The sequence below is a fragment of the Centroberyx gerrardi genome, chromosome 23 (genome assembly GCF_048128805.1).
Source record: "Centroberyx gerrardi isolate f3 chromosome 23, fCenGer3.hap1.cur.20231027, whole genome shotgun sequence".
In the NCBI taxonomy this organism is placed as follows: Eukaryota; Metazoa; Chordata; class Actinopteri; order Beryciformes; family Berycidae; genus Centroberyx; species Centroberyx gerrardi.
In genome coordinates this window covers 10150460-10163870 of record NC_136019.1, presented here as the reverse complement: position 1 = coordinate 10163870, position 13411 = coordinate 10150460, and positions in this window count along the sequence as shown.

Sequence of the window (13411 nt, the reverse complement as noted above, 5' to 3'; positions counted from 1 at the left end):
ATGTAAGAGATATTTTCTGCCAATTAATATCGACTGTGCCGAAGTCGAAAATGAGGAATCCCAGAGCGCGCTTCATTCTGGAACATGGATAAAACCAGAATGGGAAAACAAGCTTTCTGGGGTAAGCAGATGGAATCAAAGATGAGCAAAAGTCTGCAAAGTTCTCCCTTGGTGTCATCGCTGTCCTTTGACAAAAGTATGTCTGTTGTGAGCTTGTGGCCCACCAGCACTTACATCGTCGGGGGAAATTAAAGCTCGCCAAACAGATTAGATGTCACTGTGCTGAAAACGCAATTTTTCATCTTTACCCACCACAAATCTCAAAGGGGGGGGGAAGCGATCTTTAAGGACGGGATAAAACGAGTGAACAAGTGAGAGGAGTGGGAGCGGAGGAGGAAATGCGTGTCAGCAGAGTATTAGGTGGGCTACCGGAACAAAAACTACAGTTGTTTTCCCAGTCGAGTGGATGTCTGTCATGGTGGCTATTAGGGGACAGCGGAGTGCTAGCAGCTTATAGCCTGGATGTGACATACAGTAGAGGTTCAGTGTGTGTGTGTGGGAGATGAGGTTTATCAGAAGGGAGGGATAACACACACTGTCCAGCCAGATCTTCAGGGAGGCAGTGGAAATATGGCTCACCCCAGATAAGACTCACTGTCGCTTGGCTTTGATGGCTATTAGTCCTGGCGTCCTGGTTGGTTCTCCAGCAAGCTCCCGGTGTCACCATGCTGTGATCGAGTGGAGGCGCTCGTCCGGCCTGGGAGAAAGGATGCATATTGATTTTTCTGTTTTATATATGGCGCGTCTAATAGAGGGGCTCCCCAGGCTCTTCTGCTGAGCAAATACTAGAGCAGTGTGGCGTGTAAACCAGAAAAAAAAAAATCAGATAAGTGGGGGGATGAAATAAATTTAAGTTGTGGTTTACGCTATGCAGGCTAAGCAGTGAGGACAAGCTTGGCTGTGTTTGTGATTTGTTTAAACCACGTGTGCAGACTGCGTAATTTAGGCCATGGTTTATGTCCTTTGTTGCTTTGTAAAGCACTCTGTGTTGTGTTTTGTTTAAAGGCTTTATAAATACGTTCGACCTTGACTTTGACTGCAGTGCTCTCTTCTATCCTGTTATAGTATTCTATTATCTTTCCCACACATGACGGATTTATGCATGCAAAAGGTTTGACTTGGATTCACTTGTATATTCTGGTGAAGAAGAATGTCTCTCCAGCATAATGCCTGGTTGACCTTCCTGTCAGATATGCTTGGTTGGATCATCCAGCTATACAAACTGCGGTGGAATGAGGGGACCAAACAAGTATAACACCTGTTTTGGAGACAGAACAAATATACAGCCCACTTCTGTGAACTCCCTCATTGCGGTGGCCGCTGAAGCACAGGCCAGTGAGCACATTAATCAGTCCAGAGACTACATCCATCTGTCGCATGGGCACCGTTCTCTACATGCAGGACCCGCGAGCTGTTGGCACTGCCTCCGCCTGTGTTGTCGCCCATTACTTCTGCCCATTTTGACTGTGTTACCTATCAGGCAAGCTGGTGAGAGAAAGCGACAAACTTGGAGGGATGTTGGCTGCACTTGCCGTGGGAGGCTTGTTTAGCTTTCGGGGCCAGTGATAAAAGGGGGTATTGATGTATACACACTCTGCTGTGATAGAGCTTGATGCTGAATCAACCCAAACCTTCACATACCGTGCTGCTATATTCATTTGATTTGACTGAATTATATAGAATATAATGTATAGAATGATACAGATATACATCAACACATATGTTGTGCTGATTAACAAGACAAAGAAAGGACAAAACAAAGGAGAAACAAAATCTCTCAATCTCTCTATTTATTCTGCTTTGCACAAAACATAGCACCAATATGAAGATGGCTTTAAATGCAAAATAATTCATGTTGTTTGATGCAAAACTTTCAAATCCTTTCATTTCAAAGTCAGTGTCATTTTCCCCACAGCCATAGCAGCTACAGATTTGACAAGCACAACTTGAGAGCAACCCGTCTCAGAGCTCCTGAATACATAAATATGGACTCCGCCCATAACTCCTTAGTGTAAAATGTTGCAAAAGCCCATGAAATTGAATCACTGCAAACCTCTGCAGCATTTGTCAATATCGCTGCCTCGCCCCTGCTGCCCCCGGATGAATCTCCTCCTGACAAACTCCCGATTTCATTTCTGCATTGGACATTTAGTGCAAGGGGATACGTGCAATTGAGATGCAAGGCTTGTGTATTGCCCTTTTTACATGAGTGCCAGCATGCACATACAGTGCATTTATACACACACATGCGCGCGCACACACCCACACACACACACACACACATAGGAATTTGCAAATAAATAGAGTGAGACTTCTTACCCATGGAAAGATGCAGGTATGGTAAAGAGTATCAGCATATAAAATCATTTAAAGGTCACATAGAAAGTAGCCAGCTGTAGTAGCATGACTGAAAGATAGGGGGAACCTTTGGTGAGTCAAAGAAACCGAATGAATACCAGCTTGTCTTTGTGTGTGTGTGGGTGTGTGTACACACAAGTATATCCAAACTGGGGAAGCTGTGCAAAATACCTGCATGTACTCAAACAGCCTAGGGTTTTATTCATGGCCAAAATTTACTTTACAAATGCACTTTGTTTGTTTGTTTGGCTTATTTCATGCACATGATGAAAAAAATAATTAATACATTTTTGTCCCCCATCTGCCATTGCACAAACCCCATCCACACACTCATTTTTCATCACTTTCAATACAAATGTATAACTCATGCTGGCTGTCCCCCGGTGGGGACAGGCATCCTGGGAGCTTGGAGAGAACAGCATTGCTACTTTGAGATGGAGGAGTATCAGCTATGAGACCAGGACCTGTGCCTCTATAGCCAGCTGTGGCCTAATTATATCCTAGTTTCCATTTTTTGGTTTGGTTTGAATCTCGAAACAGGTTTTGGCTCGGGGAAAGAAAGCCATAGTATCTCAGGTGGTAAGTGAAGTCGGTGGCCATAACCCCCGGCTTCTTTTTATTCAGCCTAATGGATTTCACTGTGTGCACGGCTTGGGAAAAAAATGCACCCACTATGGTAAAATATGAGCAAGCTTTAGGAAAATGTGCACATCATGCACATTTGATTAAGGTATGCATATGCTTAAAACTGTGCGCATGTAGTGGCAGCAACTTGTACCTTGCATGCACTTATGTATATTGTGCAATCGCCATGGCATTTTATGCACACAAATTAATTCTTCATTACCACAAAATGTTTTTCTCCGAGGCAGCCACTCCAGGGCACCATTATGTTGAAATGCTGAAGACTATAAATAATTCTGTTTGCAACTTGCTCCACATGGCATTTTAAGGCCACAGGTAGCTCTTTTAGTGGAAGGCCGTGCTAATGCTTGGGGCGTGTACTGACCCTTTGCTTTCTCCTATGGTGCTTACAGGTAAGCAGCGGTTTACCAACACTGGCAAAACAACCAATAAAGTCAGCTTTATGCAAATCCCCTACTGTATGCATTGATTGTGCATCTTGAACTGTTTAAATGTTAATTCTTTTCTTTGAGTTGTGTCTCAGGCCAGCATGCTAATAATGAAATGGCTTCAAGTCATGCTCCAGAAAGTAGCTAACCTTTCTAACTTTGTGATTCACAGGTACAGCCGACACACACACACACACACACACACAGTCGAGCTTCATGTTCTATACATGTGGGAGAACATTAGCATAAAACCCACTCATCTCTCATAAAGTGTAATCTCTGACGTTGTGAGCGGGGCTGTTAGCGCACCTCAGAAGGTAGGTCCTGAGGGGGAGAATGTGGGATGTGTGTGTGTGTGTGTGTGTGTGTGTGTGTGTGTGTGTGTGGGGGGGTACTGGTGAGGTGGGGTACTGGTGAGGTGTGTGTGTGTGCATATGGGGTGGTTAAACAGTCAGGAGGTTTATAGTGCGGAGGGGCGCAGCCATCAACCCCCACCTGTCAGAAACGCTCTGCTTGGATTCCCCACACTCTGGGGATTTCTCGCAGCCTCTCTGTGGACACCCGAATCGATACCCATCCAATCACTCCACTCTGAAATATGTAAAACTGGCGCAGGGTGGCCGGCGAGGAAAGGATGGATCGGGCTGTGCGACTGTAGCCCGAGCTTGTTTTTCTCCCAAGCCTCTGAATGTCAAAAGGTGGAACCAGGTTTTTTTTTTTTTGCTGTTGTTTAATTAGGGAATGCTTATCATAGGCGCATGCCACACGCTACTGCGGGGTGACAACACCCCAGTGTTGTAAAATTAATTATATCACTAATGTGGACCCTGTGCATGTGAAATAGCTGAACTCTCCCCAAATAGCTCATTAATCTTCAGACAGCCACTCCTGGGCTAGGTGAAGTGGTCTTGAATTTCAATACCCACCCTTGCTGGTGTAACCTTTTCCCTCTCTCTTCTTCTCTCGCTCCACCAGCCGAGGGGGAATGGGAGCATCGGAGAGAGAATAATATTGTCTGCAGGGGTATCTCTAGCACTTCTCTCCTCTGAGTCATATAATTATACACACCTACACAGTTTGCCTACACACACACACACACACACACACACACACACACACACACATACACACAAGCGTGCAGTCTGAAGTGGAGCACCCGGGAAGTGCTGATGTACCCAGTGATTATTAAAAAAAAAAAAAATCCTCTAATGTTCTGACACTGAAACAAATCAGTCCAAATCAAATTATCCAACTAATAAAGATGTCTTCATTAAAAAGAGCAAACTCATCCCCAAAAGTCATTTCTTGGTCATTTAAAAACTCGCCAAGTCGAAGTGAAAACATTATTAGCAGCCACCAAAAATATGCAGGAGCTCCGGCACACATACACAAATAGCCAGCTGTCCGTATGTTTAGCAGTGGCCCGAAATATAGGCTCATATAGCTGCGGGAATTTTAACAAATGATTATAGAACAAAAAAAATGACCTCATTATCTGAGAGAACAAAGTCACCCATAAACCCCAAGTGCTTCTAGGATCCTAAAACAGACTGTGTTCCACTGGTGTCCCTCATTAAATGGTCCTGTGTGGTGCTGGATGCTTTATAACATGAGTTCCTACCCTCAGAAGGCAGTGTCATGACCAAGGAGGATTGGGGTGATTTAAAGTAATTAAGTTGTCTAAAATTACGCTTAGGCCTACTTTAGAAATCATGGTATTAATATGCCCATCTAACATTTTTAAACGTAGCAGGAGTGCGCTGTTCTGTCTTGTGACGTGTGACAAGTGACAACATTGTAGGTGAAGATAGTTAGATAGATAGATAGATAGATAGATAGATAGATAGATAGATAGATAGATAGATAGATAGATAGATAGATGGATAGATCGATTGATCTCAACAATTGTAAGCTACCAGCACAATTGCTGTAAATGACCTTTTCCTCATTCATATCTTGGCTCTCTGTCACCTACTTCTTGAAAGGAAAACCTATTATTAATTAATTTATTTTTGTTTACATTTGTATTTGTAGCTCTTTTTTTGGTTTCCCAGCATTGATTCAGTCTGTTCAGAATGCTTGTGATTTTCTGACCATATTGCACTTTACGTCAGTTAAATGGTTCCCTTCTGCAGGGATGCATACATAACAAAAGCATGGGCAACTGTAGAGGCATTCGAGAGGTTCACTGCATCTGCTCAGACCTGCACAGAGAGATCTGTGAGGTTTTCAACAAACGACAGACAAAATGTCCATGTTGTAAGGTTGGGTGAAACAAAACATGCAGGACATCAATGGTACTATTCTAAAGACTGAAGTTCCCTTGGTAGTTGATATCAAATCCCCAATGTGGACTTGTCCTGGTGCCATTGCTCCTGGACTGTGGAAGAAAACTCAGGATGAGAGAGTGGCAGCTTGACAAGTTTATTCAGTCTGCAGGTTGGGAGCCAAGGAACTCAAAATCTGGATTACACACAGTTTTATAGTGTTGAATATTCATGATTATGTTAATACAGATAGAATATAATAAAGCTATTGGTCAAAAAGTATAAGGTCATATGAACAAGACTGAACAACCAATGATAATTATAGTTCTAGCACTTTAAGGAGATGCGTAATAAGAGGTGACCACCTTCCTGTAGAAGAAAACAAGTTCATATTTTGCCAATGTTATCTATGAGATTTGGGCATTTGCACATTCCAGGCTCACAGTTCAGTGAGAAACACACAAGATGTTACATTAGAGTTTAATCTTATAATGGTGAAGCAGATTCAGTATTCTTGAGTTTTAGGCACTTAATGGTGTAAATATGGGTATGTATGTACATTAAGTGAACATATAGGAATGTTGCTTAGTATAGGTTACCTTTCCATTTCTTCCTCAACAGGGCAAAAGCGCCCATGGCCATCCAACACCAACATCAACCTTTTGAGTTGCTTCTCTTCCAGTTACTACAGAGCGATCTGGTGATACCGGAGCATTCAGTTCAGAGGAAAGATGAGGACATTATTCGCTGTCTCTCCAACACTCTAGTAGATTTGTAGGCAGTCTGGCAGAATGCTCTCCATCCACCTAAGCATGGAAAACAACACACTTCAAAAAGCACTCTCACCAATATTTTGTTTTTAAGTATTCATGTATTAATCATCCTATCTGTTTACTCATTAGCAGCTCATTTCCAGAAGCTTCTTATCACAATCAGTTTACATCCATTAATCTGCACCGATCTGATGTCAGCGGAGCTCACTATCTGTCATTCCAGTTATGAATTCCTTGCCTTGTCGTTTGTGTTTGTGTGTCTGTAGTAGTGCGACACGCAGTACATGATTTGGTGTGTGGCTGGATTGGTGGTGTGTGTGTGTGTGTGTGTGTGTGTGAGTAGGTGAGCGTGGATTGTCAGTTCGCCGGTGATTGTGTGTAGATGTGCGTGTTTCGGGGGTGCACCCCTCATGATTCCCCCTCTATCTTTCATCTCGCTGTGCTGGTTTTTGTTATTAACGTCACGTACAGTGAACTCCCTATCAGCGGCAAGGAAATTCTTTCAGCTAGACGGTGAATCAGTGGAAAACGCTGTTTCCTTCATTACCGCCTATTAGGGTGGTGTCTTTTCCAGGCAAATTGGAGGGGAGCGATCTGAGAAATGTTCAGAGAGAAACGTTCTCTAATTGGTTCTAAGGGTCTACGCGGTGGGCCGCTGGACGAACTGTGAGACCGCGTTTCCTGATTCTCAGAAAACAAGCGTGGAAGTCTTAGTGGAGGTTTTGAAGTGTTTACTGTTTCGGAAGTATGACATCATCCAGATGTCTGGGCAAATAGTCAATTTAAATCGTTATATCCTATACACCTCTCTCTCTGTGTGTGTGTGTGTGTGTGTGGCTGCTTGGTATTTGTACCTAAAGTTGGGCCATTGGGAGATAAGGAGGGATAAGGGTTCCTTATTGTAGCAGGAAAATGTCATGTATTTTGTGTTTTTTCGCACACTATATAGACAGTAACCTGTGTGGCACTTTGTGTCACCAAGCACAACTGTTACGTGACTTCATGAAGGACACAAACACACACACATACACACACACACACACACACACACACACACACACACAAAAGACACACACGCATATAAGCAATATATATTCCCAATATAGTTTTTTATTCAAGGTCTCCTCCATATACAGTACGTATTTCTTTCAGTGACTCTCCGTATATCCCAACATCTTCCAAACACACTGAAGCAGGTCAGGGATCTGTTATATCAGTCGCCATTGTAAACTCAAGTGGGTAGTTTGTAGGATTTTGCAGAGACCAATGAGGGTTTGTGTGCTTCAAGGAAAATCGGAAAAACCTTGGATACTCCTACACTGTTATGTATTATCAATCTGCGATGCTCAGTGTACTTCTGGAGCTGTTTTGCGATGAAATTTACCTTTGTGTTGTATCGTGTATTTGGTTTCTCTCAACCTTAAACTTAAAACGGAGGTATGGAGAAATTCAAGCAGAACGGTTGGTTAGAAAAGGGCGGAGACCTTCAAACCAACAAAATTTCACTAGGGCGGAGCCTGGCGCTGGTGCTCACCTGTCTATTGTCCTACTAGCATCTAGTCCAAAGGAGACAACGGAACACTCGTTATTTTCGCGTCTTCCTCTGAAGTTCGACCAGCATATGCAGCGTTAATCCCTTTGGGATTTCCTGTTCCTGGTTTCTAAAACTAAAACTATAAAGTTCTCTTTCCCATAATGCATCACAGGCTGTCAGCCAGGCTTGATAGATCTAACTTTTACCGTAGCCTGTTGGTAAACATGCACACAGTTATTTAGCATGGGTGTTACTGAGTATTTTTATCCATGTGAATAAGGGTTGCTGTCCAGATTGGTAAATTTATTGTAAATTAGCGAATTATACCTTGGTCCAATACCTTTTACTGCTTACCTTTGAGAGAATCATACATTTCCCTAGACAAGTTTATTTAAAATAGAACATCTCTTTCATCTCTGCTTCCATGCAGATTAGTTTAGTACTGTGTCATTGCTTAACTGGGTATAGCAACAGTGCATACAGCTGCGCGGGATATAAATCGGCGTGACGTAACGTTGTCTACGTTTGGCCGGTTATCTGCAGGAATAAAAAAAGAAATGGACCCAGGAGTGCAAGATACATCAGCAGTAACTGTATTTTAACAGTGTTACAGTGTTATAGTGTTTTAGGGTGGATTCGTCCTTTAACACTATTGCTATATAGAATCAGCGTTGAGGGGGATTATTCTACTCATTACTGAAGGTTTTACTCACCTGTGTCCATGAGTTTTTGTAAAAATATTACTTGATGACTAACCAGGTGATATAACACATGTTCCAAGAGGAGGACTTTTGCAGTTATTTTTTTTTCTACTAACACAAAGTTACTTCCAGGATTACACTTATACCTGAGGCCAATATACACACACACACACCTACTGCAGTCCCAGTGCATTACTTTGTTTTCTTTAACATTCATTTACAGCAGCAAGGACATTAGATTGAACGATGGTACAGTACTAGACAGTATGCATTTTAAAAGCCAAATTGCTATATCTCATATCTTGTTGCTGTAATCAATCGTCGATAGTTTTCTTCTAATATTCCAACATTCGATAAAGATTAAATCACCTAACTGTCCGCAGATCCGCACTCCTATTCTCTTTTATAAATACAAGCCCAGGTTTTCATATCACGAGGCCTTGAAAGAACTCGGCACAGAGCAACGTGACAAATACAGTACAGTAAGAGCCACCCAGGCCAAATCCATCTGCTTTATTGGTATTCACCGTTTCCTCTCTCCATCTGCTCAGCACATCAGAACCCGATGTCTTCTACCTCTGCCGCACTATTTTTACTTGCTCCTAGATACTGTCTCCCTGCATGTGACGTCAACACAGGGAGAGGGAGAGACAGACGGAGAGCGGGTGAGAGAGAGAGAGAGCTGTTATCATTAATCTACAGCGGAGGTTAGCTAGCTCTTTGCTGTCATTCTCCAGGAAAGCAATTAGTACGTAATAGCAGAGTATTGAAAAGTAAGAGACATGTATTATGCTGCTATGAGTTGACTCATTATGAAGGGTAAGGAGAGCACAATGTTCGATGCTAAGAATGGCGCTGGTCTCCGATGGGAGTGTTGGTTGTGTAACAGCGTGATATATGGTGGTAAACATCATCTAACACACCCCTTAAATCTCTTGTCTCTTGCATGACAACAGTAGGATTTAATGGCAATGTGTAAATTTGTTTCAATACATTTTCCTACCCCCTCCCTGCTCACGCTGAGCCCATGCTCTGCGTGTGTGTGTGTATGCATGCATGTATATAAATGTATGCTATTGTCTGTATTCCCTCATCTTTATCTTTAATTTGTGTGTGTGTGTGCATTTGTGCGCATATGCACGGTTGTGTGTACATAAGTGAGTGTGTAAGTGCCCTTTTGTATGCATGCCCACATCTTTGTGTGTAATTTGTGTATGTGTGTGTGTAAAACCATCTTTGTGTGTGTGTTTTACCTCTGCAGGCGCCACAGTGCTCCCTGCCTGTTCACAGCGTTAATGCTCAACCTTGTCCAAGGTTAATCTGTCACTCTTGCTGTATATTTGCATTCATTCTTATCTGCACCTCACCACTCAACTGACTGTCTATCTGCCCCAGCCGCCGCTCAAACTTAATCGTCTTTGTACATTATAGATGAGCCTCCAACAAAGTAGACACACACACACACACACGCACACACACACACAAACAGAGCCTCCCTCCCCATCGCTGAAACCTCCTCATTCCTTTAGATCCCACCACCTAACCCCACCCACAACACATATTTCCAGACTGTCAATATTTACTTTGTATTTAAAGTCTTAGCGAGCCATTTAGCTGACTGCTTCTCAAAAGTAATATATTTATCGCTGTGCGGGGGCCGGTGTCACAACTAAATGCTTCCCTCTCCAGGCGACGCTAACTTTGTGCTTGGTGCAGCGGCTGCACAGCAGGGCAACAAGATAACCATGGCCCTTTCACTTTTACCTAAGGAAACAAAAGGTTAGCTCTTAATTACCAGCACAGGATTGTTCCTCCATTTGGAATGCTGTGCAAAACCAACCCAGAGGCAAAAATGAGAAAATATATACTGCGCTATATAGTTTTTTCCCATAATGAGGCAGCGTACATGTGCCTGGCATACAAGTTGCCTTATTAGGGTGTGTGAATAACTTTGCTGTGGTATGTTTCATAGTTATGTTATGTTATGCAAATGATGGCTGCAGCAATACCAAAGCTGATAATAAATTGTAGCAAAGTAGCATGAGTTGTATGATTAGCATGTTTCTGATTTGTGAAGCTCAAGGACTGAGGTGTATAGCAGTTTTCAGTGGTTCATAGCACGTGTATTTAATCGCTCAACATGGGAGCATGTTCTCAATAAATAGTTTGGACTGTTCTGCATTGGACGTCATTTAAATTGAGCTTGTAAATGCGACTGCCTTCTCTGTTCTACTCTCTTTTTTTTTGTATAAGCCCTTTATTAACCTATAATACATGGGTATAACCTTTTTTTTTAGATCTAGTTTTTAGTTGCTTTAAAAAACCAATTTGTGAAACAATTACAATAACCTTGTATACAATAACATCAGAAAAGAGGACAGTGACTTCCATGCTTCAGCTGTTAAAGAGCTTAGCTTTATTTAGTCTGGCACTCATACATTCAAGGTTTACTAAACTCTGTTAAGTAGTATATGCAAAATGCTTTCATACAAACACCCAGAGTAATCCAATTCTGAAGAATTGTTTTCTTAGCCGCTTTACATACAGTAAAAGCCTAAGTCTTTTTTGTGAACAGCCGACTTCCTCGATCCAGTTCATTTGGGGTGTGAATGTTATCTCCCAGGAATACTGTCTTTGTCTACTGTCTGTCACTGTGTGTACACAACACTCAACTTACAGCCTACAAGCAATATTTTAATGTGGCTGAAGATTTCCGCATGTGAGCCTACAGGAGCGGTTCAGGAGCTCGTTCTCCAACATCACTGCAGCTATCTTGGGGATCAGCTTTCACCATGACATTCAGAATTTATTTTCCACCAGCTGTCAACATCGACATCGGCAATTGGAAACAGGCAAATTTAATTTAAAAGTTAGATCCAGAACACAGAATGAATAAATATTAAGTCTAATTTATCTTGTTTGTGTGTGTCTTAAAAGTATGACTTTTAGACGAGGCTGTTCAAATTAAAGTTTAAAGTGGTGCTGCCTACAGATCCCCTGAGCAGCCCATTGTTATGGCGGACCATCCATAAACTTGTAAAGAGGCATCAGAACTTGAACAAAAAAAATGTAAATGTTCTGCCACAGCGGAATATCACTTGAAGTTAATGATATTTGGAGTTGTCACTCATCTAAAAACTTAAAACAGACTTGTACATTTTTTTTTTTTTTTTCAGCTAATACTGAGACCCATTGAGACTTGAAGTCACCATCCATGAGGTCATGAGTTAACCTTTGTACTGTACACGTATGAAGTGGAGTCATGCTAGTGCACTGCTGTACAACTGAGAGAGCTGTGTTGAGAAGTCTATGGGGACATAAAGGGCAGGAGGCAGGAGTCGAGTCCCTCAAGTGGACATTGACTGATTGACTGACTGACAGGCTTTATGCGTGTTGGTGCATGTGTGTGTGTGTGCACGCCCGTCCAATTGAGCACGCCGGCATTGACTGTTGGGTCTCATCTCTCTCTTTCTCTCCCTAACCTTACCCCTCTCTCTTTCTTCCCCTGTGCTGGTGACATCTTGACAGATTAAAACGCTGTGTGCTCTAGTTGTTGGTTGGCCACACTGGTGAACCGTGGGGACGCCGCTGCGAATCAATACAAGAATATACTGTCTCTGTAACAGACACCAGCCGCCCACCTTCACACGACACAGACATAGGCACACAGGCTTGCATGCACCCACCTCCACCCCTCCTACACACACACACACACACACACAACCACAGAAACGACACGTGCACACCAGTGCAACACATACCAAAGGGGCAATAAGTAATCCTGCCGCTTTAAGTAATCTGCCTTCCAGAATGGGTGCAAACGGCCATTATGCTGCTGAGTAGGGCTGCAAGATATTGGAAAAAAAATCAAATTGCAATTATTTGACAGAATATTGCAGTTGCGATTTAAACTGCCATTCATATCATCACAGGTTTTTCTTGTCATCAATTTTTTTAGAACTTTAAAATTGTTTAAGGAAAAGTGATTTGGTTTAACAAAAAAAAAAAGATGTCAGTGTGCAGAATTTAGAATTTGACTTAATGAAAGGTTTTCACCAAATTGTACTTGATTCATGGACCAAAGATTACCTGGAGTTCTAAAATATCTTGTTTAGAAATCCATTTTGTACTCCCCTCTCTCTCTTAAGCAATTAATTACAGCTTACATCATTTGGAAATTGCAGTTCATATGGAATGGAAGTTCATTAATTGTTCAGATCTAATTCAGAACTGGAAAGCCCCTCAGCTCACTCGAGCCTCAACACGGCACATTCGGCAGGCTTGCAACTTTGGAAAACCTTCCATACAAGATGCTCAGTAGGATAGAGGACTACAGTCTCAAGTGGCAGAGGTATGACGCATCCATGCAGGGACCTTGAATGACATGCTTCATGAATAAGCAGCTCGGCAGATCCACATTTAGCAACGGTCCCAAGTAATCACCATACTGCATAGGTGTACAAAAACGTTTATTAGTATTTTTATCACTGCTGTCATCAGTATTATTATTATCCTGTTCTCATGGTCATCAACTTTCATCTTAATTTATTTTATATACAGTATATAACTTTATTTTCTTTTGGTCTATTTCTATATTTTTCATTTATTTCTCTTTTTTTCTTTTCTTTCTGACCTTATTATTGAT